Genomic DNA, 8622 nt, shown 5'->3' with positions numbered 1-8622 from the left:
ATTTAATTACTTATTTTTGTAGAGACAGACTCTCACTTTGTCACCCTTGGTGGAGTGCCATGGCGTCACACAGCTCACAGCAACCTCCAGCTCCTGGTCTTAGGCGATTCTCTTGCCTCAGCCTCCCGAGTAGCTGGGACTACAGGCGCCCGCCACAACACCTGGCTATTTGTTTGTTGCAGTTTGGCCAGAGCTGGGTTTGAACCCACCACCCTCAGTATATGTGGCCGGTACCCTATCCACTGAGCCACAGGCATGGTCCACCTTTTTCCTTTTCTTATGACAGTCTACCCTCCTGTCTAGGGCACCAAGATAATTCTCGAGGATGGACATTACAATCCCTGGTATTGCTTTGCTCACAGTTAAGATGTGTGTCTCTTCCAATGTAAAAGTAAGATAGAGATGCTTATCACGGCATAAGAAATTTCATGAAGTGGAACTAGGAGAATTAGCTTTTTAAAAAGTTAAAAGCTACACAGTTAATTCAGTTCAACAGAAAAGTTGTCCAAAAGTAGTGGAAGCAATAAATTACTGTATTAAAATGCCCATTCACAATTTTTTGATTCAAGTGGATTTTAAATCAATTTTTTTTCTTTTACATCAGCTTTTAATGAATCTTTGTTCAGTAGCAATATCACAGCTCATGAAGTTTATCTGAGGCACAATTATTGCTGATTGAAACTTTTAGATTAGTGATTTTTCCTGCATAATGTTAATTTTTTCTATAATATCATTATGCATTTTGATTTCAAAATTTTAATGAATATTTGCAAAAGAGATGTGACTTGGAAGTTCATTAGCTGCCTAGTTTTCAAGGTCTTATTCAGAGGAGGCAGAGAATGAACACATAGTTGAAAATATACTGACCTGGGAGATAGAACATGTGGCTCTGTCCCCTAGGATTTGTTTGTCCTGAGTTTCTTCCACTAAATATTTCTAGGTTTCCATTTTTTCATCCAACAAATGGAGAAAATAATACCTGTTCTATATTCTACATGGAATTGGATTTTTAAAGACAGTTACAATTTCAAATATTCTAACTCCTTGACAGGGCATTTGTATCAATTTCTGGCTCACTAAGCTCAGTTACATCAAGTGTATGTTGCATGACTAAGGCCGTAGAGAACTAGAAACTGCAAGTCAGCCTGGCTTTTATGTCTCTCATTGTCTGTGCAATTATCATTCTCTTTGTCTTTATGTCTTTTATGCTCAGGAGAAGAAGCTCCAAAGCATGAGAGTGAAAGAACACCCGTCCATGTTCCCTAGTAGCCTTCATTTTGTCATTCCTTTTGCAGTTTTCCTGAGAAATATGACAGTTTTTAATTCTGACAGAGACTGAAGGGATAGTGGGAAAATCAGACTTAAAGGTTCATTTTAAAGTTGGAGAGACCAATCCCTTGCTTTCCATTGAATGAAAAAAAGTCCTGACAATTCATTCACAGCTGCCTGTTCTGGGTCTTTGGAGAGAGAGGAAGAGTAGGCAGAAGAAAACAGACTAGGTGTCATTGGCAGAGAGACCCCAAGTTTAGGAAACACGGCTAGCTTGTCAGTATTAGTGTTTGCGCAAGTCCAGTAGAGAAAAACAGAAAATTTGTGTCCTCTATGGATACACAAAGTCCAGAAGCAGAAACCGAACAAAGAAATTGGGGTTTACATGGAAGAACTCAGGGGAATAAGGTAAAAGCCTATTTGGAGAATCAATGATGCCAACATAACCTACTAATTTAAGAAGAACCCACCTTTAAAATATCAGAGAGTGGGCTTTTTTTAATTAATCAATTAATTTATTATTCAATCATAGCTGTGTACATTAATGCAATCATGGGGCACCATACACTGGTTTTATAGACCATTTGACATATTTTCATCACACTGGTTAACATAGCCTTCCTGGCATTTTCTTAGTTATTGTGTTGGGACATTTATATTCTACATTTAGTAAGTTTCACATGTACCCTTGTAAGACGCATTGCAGGTGTGGTCCCACCAATTACCGTCCCTCCGCCCATCCTCTCCCCTCCTCTTCCCTCTCTTTCCCTTTTCCCCATATTCTTAGGTTATAATGAGGTTATAGCCTTCATATGAAAGCTATAAATTAGTTTCATAGTAGGACTGAGTACATTGGATACTTTTTCTTCCATTCTTGAGATACTTTACTAAGAAGAATCCATCCATGTAAACATGAAAGAGGTAAAGCCTCCATCTTTCTTTAAGTCTGCATAATAGTCCATGGTGTACATATACCAAGAATGGGCTTTTATTTCCAAGAATGAATTTCTGAAACGTACTCCGGCATCAAGTTAGTGCTTATGTCAGTGAAATTTTGTATGTTTCAAAAGCTGCAAAACTTTATAGGTTTCTATAGTTGCAGAATAACAAGTGGTCATGTTAGAATAAGCTGAAGGAGGACAATTAAAAGTGGTAAATGAGTGGACTTGAGTGAGAACTGAAAGAAATATATTAAGGGTTATTGAGGAATAGTCTTAGTAATTAGGACTAACAGAATCAAGGGAATCTACCCTGGTGTTGTGAGGGGGCAAGCAAAAGTTCCTCATTTGGACAAAGGTATATCCTCCTGGCTAGGAAAACATCTTTGTGGTTATTACCTATTTAATATTGTTTTAATATTCTTTGGAATAGCTAGGGCAAACTTAAATATGGCAGAAATTCACTAATGACTTGATTAGTGCTTTCTTTTATTTAACAGCTACATGAAAATTTTCTTTAAAACATATATTGTGCTTATTTAGTTCTACTTTTGATATATAAAAATAGAGATGAAAATGACACAGTCACTTTCCCTTGGACTTCTCAGATAGGCACACATATGGCTGCAATTCACTTGAAAGAACTTTTATCTTTAAAAATAGACCAAAAATACACCCCATTCATGGGCATAATATAGGAGTATATGGTACACTTTTTGGACACAACTACAAGAGAAAATCTACCTAACAAATTCTAATATTGTGACCTGGTTGCTTGTACCCTCACATTAAACTGAAGAAAAAAAAAAAAAAGAAAGCTAAAACAAATAGTTAAAGACAAACAAAAAACAACAAGATGGGTAATCTAAAGAAAGTTGTCTTTGACACTTTTGCCAGATAGTTATATCAGAAATGCTATATAGTGTATTTGAAAAAAGTCATATTTTTCTTATCTCTGTATAAGATACAGACAGTGCTTCATGTTGTTTTTCATAAAAATTTAAAGTTTTCTCTGGCTATGTTTTGCTGCAGGAATCTCTTGAGTACAAATATTTTGCTCTTTGTAATAATGGTTGTTTATCTTGCTGTAAGCAGGAGATCCGCTTGAATGTTTTTTTCATTGATTTTGTCTTTCCACATACCTTCAATTTGTGATGAGGAATGAATTACAGTGCTTATGTTGCACCAAAATGGACAGCGTTGGCAATCTGATTTATATACACGAGACTGTTTCCATTGACAAAACAAATAGTGTAATGGAACCAGAAGGGTAAATGGAAATTCTTAATATTATCAATTTACTCTAGCTAAAGTCTATAACTATTGAAAAGATGGATGAATCCTTACCTATTTTAAGGTTATTCAATGAAGAATTTCCCATTTCCTTTTGTTATCTGTGCCTAACATTTGCTTCTGACTTCATCAATTGAGTAAAACTGGCAAACTTTTATATTATGACAGCATGTGTTTAAGTAAATGCAATAAAATAGATTACTAACCGGCAGAAATTTCCATTTTATGAAGATTATTTTAGAATTTGCAACTCTAAAGAGAACCAACTAACTTGGAGCGAAAGTATTTTCTTACTTAATAACCATCATTTAGCTTCAAGAGATCATAATGAAATAATAGTTGCTTAGAGTAGGATTTTTCTGCTGAGCCACCCTGACAAAGCTGTCATTATCACTTGATATAGTTAGTCCAGAGTCAAAAACACCAAAATCAAGCTACAAAGCAAAAAGTATGATCAGGAATTTGGCCAAAATACCAAGTTGTTGGGAAGAGAAGTTAGAAACCAGAGAATAGTAAGCACTACATAAGGGTGTTAGAGGCACACTCCCAAATTGAAGTTAAAGCAGTTAGAAATCCAAAGCTGGGAAAAGAGTGAACTAGAGAAGTAGATTGTCAACATAGGAAATAACGTCTGTGAAGGTGCAGATAGTGGTGGTTTGGCAGTGGAGGGAGTGGAGATGGCAGTAAGTCATTTTCTCTCTCTCGACCTTGCATTTTAGGTTAACCTCAGCATACTCCAGCATCTTTAACTTGCTTTCCTTCTCAGAGAGTTCAGACAGAGTCCAAAGTGGCAAGATCTCTGACTTCTGACTCAACAGAGAATTGGCAAGTTTATTCATGGGACACATATATATTTGTTACCAGTTAATTGTATACGATCTTGTACAATTTGGTATTGGTTTTTGAACCTAACCAAGGGTTATGCTATGTCAAACAAAATGAGTGAATTATTTAAATGAATTGGTTTCTGGGAGTTCTTCTAACTACCCAGATTTTTGATCTTCTGTAATCTAAACAAATGAACTGAATCCTGAGGCCTATTGTAACAAATACAATTTAGCATATGACAACAAAACAATTGAAAATATTTCTATCAGTAATCAGAAAAGTGAGATGCCATTTCTAAATTGATATTAGAAAGACAAAAAAGAAAATTCAGTTATTCAGTGGATTAAAAGCTCAAACCCAAAGAATGCATGTTCTCAACTGGATCTTAAAAATGCAAATTTTTGTTAAATATTAATGTTTGTCTTTAAAAAGTAATTTTGGTATCTCAAAGCATGATTGAAATTTCGTATTCCTAGCATTTCTAAAGATTTTTTAAAAAGTTCCCTTTCTTTTTATCCCATCATTTTCTTTTTTCTTTTTTTTTTATTAAATCATAGCTGTGTACATCAATATGACCATGGGGCACCATACACTTGGTTCATAGACCATTTGACACATTTTCATCACATTAGTTTCATAAGAATTCCATAATACAGAGAAATAACAGATGACACGTTTTTCTTCCATTGGGTGGATAAACCAACATTTTACAAACACAGAATTTGGGGCTACTGTATACATATAAGCCTTGTTTTCCAAAAGTTGTGGAATAAGTAGATTATTTTTGAGCATTTTGATGTTGCCTTACTTACTCATCTGCAAAACCGCCTTATTTAAGTGAGTTAAGGTAGTGTTCTATAAAAATAAAACTCTAAGTCAGATCATCAGTGTTTTATATTTGTATGTCCTGCTTATTGACTCTGGATAAGTCAATTAACCACTCAGAACTTTGGTTTACTAATTTGTTAAGTGGGAACAATATAACAAAAAAGTGTGTCCATTTGTGTTTTAAATGGATATAGCATGATAATTGAAAGGTTTCAAAAAATGTAAGTGGCAATATTATTGCCCTTTTATTTTTAGGTGTTTAAAGTGATGATGTCATTTCTTTTGCTAGTTGTACCTATCATATGGCAACTGCTGGTTGGCAGAGAGGAATTAATTACTAGATACTAGCACAAGATATTATGTCAGTTTCTGTACAATTCACAAATATGTAATCTTACAAAGTATTGGCTGAGTTACCTCAATAAACTTTTGGATAGGAAGAAGATATTGAAACTAAATGAAAATATAAGAAAGCCAGGCCTGGTGGCTAATACCTGTAATCTCAGCACTCTGGGAGCCAAGCCAGGTGGATCAGCCTAGCTCAGGAGTTTGAGACCAACCTGAGCAGGAGTGAGACCTCCCTCTCTAAAAATAAACCAGGTGTTGTGGCTGGCGCCTATAGTCTTAGTTACTTGGGAGGCTGAGGCAAGAGGATCACTTAATGCCCAAGATTTTGAAGTTTCTGTGAGCTAAGAAGCCACGGCACTCTACTAAGGGTGACAAAATAAGACTCTGTCTCAAAAAACAAAACAAAACAAAACAAAACAAAAAAACCAGTAAGAGGGCCTGGTAGAATGACTTGTTCTAAAGAAAAAGTAATTAAGGAGTTGATATTAACCTGGAGAGAGCTTTCTGTTTTTTTAAATTGAATTTTAGAAGTGCTAATATTTTGGATTTATAATTAGGAAAATAAAACATTTCAGAAATTCTATATTAGGACTTTGAAAGTAAATGTAGTGCAATGTAAATAAAAGGAAATGAAAACTTAAAATTTAAAATTCCATATGAATGCTCTAAAGCAAATTAAAAATTCTTTTCAACGTTTTACTTCCTTCAATTTTTAAAAAACATTCTATTTTATTAAGAAGACTTAACATCAGATCTACATTCTTAACACATTTTTAAGTGTGTAATATGATATTGTTGACTATAGATACAATGTTGTACTACAGATTTCCAGAACATATTCGTCTTGCTTAACTGAAACTTTATGGGTGTTGATTAGTAGTAACTCCTCATTTCCCTCCCTGTCTTCTAGCTATTGGCAACTACATTATACTCTTTGATTTTTATGAATTTGACTATTCTAGGTATTTCATATAAGTGGAATATTGCAGAATATTTATTTTTTGCAACTGATTTATTGTACTCAGCATAATGTTCTTAAGGTATATCCATGTTGTAACATAATGAAGAATTTCCTTCTTTTTAAATGCTGAATATTATTCCATTGTATGTATGTACTACATTTTCTTTATCCATTCATCTATTGATCAACATTTAGGTTTTTCCCATATTAGCTGCTGTGAATAGTGCTATAATGAACATGGGACTGTTAATAATTCTTCAAAATCCTGATTTAAATTATTATTGGTAAATATCCAGAAGTGGGATTGCTGGATCACATGGAAATTCTATTTTATTTTTTGGTGGGGGAGGAGGAACCAATACATGTTTTCCATACTTGCTATACCATTTTGCATTTCAACCAACAGCATGTGAGGGTTCTAATTTCTCCACATTCTTGCCAATATTTTCCATCTTTTTTCCTTTGAAAATAGCTAGTGTGACAAATGTGAGGTATAGGTAAAAACTTACCATACTTTGATGAAAAAATAGTACTTAGTGTTGTATGGAACCAGGAAAAAAAATGTATAGCTTTGTTTTTATTACTATTCTTAGTACTTACTATTTAGTTCTTACTACTACTAGGAATAGTAATAAAAAGAAAGGCAGAGGCAGTACCATATCAGACTTCAGGCTATATTACAAGTCCATAGTAATCAAAACAGCATGGTATTGGCACAAAAATTGAGACATAGACATATGGACCAGAAAAGAAAACCAAGAGATTAAACCAGTCTTTACTTGCCATCTGATCTTTGATAAACTAAATAAAACTATACAGTGGGGAAAAGAATCCCTATTCAAAAAATGTTTCTGGGAGAACTGTATAACTATATGTAAAACAATGAAACTAGACCCACAACTTTCACCACTTACAAAAATTGAGTCAAGGTGAATAAAAGATTTTAATGTAAGACAAAAAAAAAAAGAAAAATCTTAGAAGAAAGTGGGGGAAAACTCTTAATGATGTTGGACTGGGGAAAGATTTTATGAAAAAGATGTTAGAGGCCATGACAACAACAAAAATTAATGAATGGGACTTAATTAAGCTGAAAAGCTTCTGCACAGCTAATGACACAAAAATAAGGCCAAAAAGACAACCTTCAAAATGGCAAATGATATGTGCAGGTTATGAATCTGACAAAGGGTTGATAACTGGACTCTACAGAGAACTCAAATCAACAACCACAAAAAAGAGTCAACAATCCCATCTACCACTGGGTAAGAGATAGGAACAGAACCTTCTATAATGAAGACATATGAATGGCTAACAAACATTTGGAAAAATGCTCATCATCCCTGATTGTCAGAGAAATGCAAATATTATTATTATTTTTAATAGAGTGACACTGGGAAAGATTATTTTATTTTTGAGATAGTATGAGTATACATAGGATTAGGTTGCATTGTTTATGTTTTATGGTAAATTGAAAGTCCAAGTTTTAGTTGAGTCCTTCACCCAGTAAGTGTGCAATATACTCCTATTCCTTTTAGGAATGCTTTTGCAGTGTCCCACAGGTTTTGATAGCACGTGTCTTCATTGTTATGCTCAAGTATGTTAACTATTTCCTCTTATTTCATCCTTGACCCAACTGCCATTCAGCATAGGGTTGTTTAATTTCCATGCCTTTGTGTAGGGATGGCAATTTTTGTTGGAGTTGAGTTCTACTTTTATTGTCTTGTAGTCTGAGAAGATACAAGATAAAATTTCAATTATTATTATTTTTAGGTTTGATTTGTGTCCTAAGATCTTGTCTATTTTTGAGAATGTTCACTAGACAAGAAGAAGGTTGGCAATTTTTGTTGGATTTGACTTCCACCTTTATGGCCTTGTGGTCTGAGAAGATACAAGTTTCTGGGTATTTAGTTTGCTGGTGGTCCATTCTGATGGTCACAGTGTAGAAGAATATATATTCCTCAGCTTTGAAATGATGTGTTCTATATATGTCTTTTAAGCAGTTGTTCTAGGGTTACATTTAAGTCCCTTGTATGCTTGTTTAGTTTCTGTTTAGAGGATATGTTCAACTCTGTAAGAGGGGTGTTAAAGTACTCTACTGTTATTGTTTTATAGGATATCATATTGCTCAGAAAAATTAAGGTTTGTTTCATAAGTCTGGGA

At 34.2% G+C, this 8622-nt stretch overlaps 1 pseudogene; it reads left to right on the top strand.

Moving 5' to 3' along the window:
- Window positions 1–614: 614 nt before the first annotated feature.
- LOC128578609 (uncharacterized) lies at window positions 615–738 on the top strand (annotated as a pseudogene).
- The last annotated feature ends 7884 nt before the right edge of the window (window positions 739–8622 follow it).

This window comes from Nycticebus coucang, chromosome X (genome assembly GCF_027406575.1).
Source record: "Nycticebus coucang isolate mNycCou1 chromosome X, mNycCou1.pri, whole genome shotgun sequence".
In the NCBI taxonomy this organism is placed as follows: Eukaryota; Metazoa; Chordata; class Mammalia; order Primates; family Lorisidae; genus Nycticebus; species Nycticebus coucang.
This window is presented reverse-complemented; position numbering and strand designations above follow the sequence as displayed.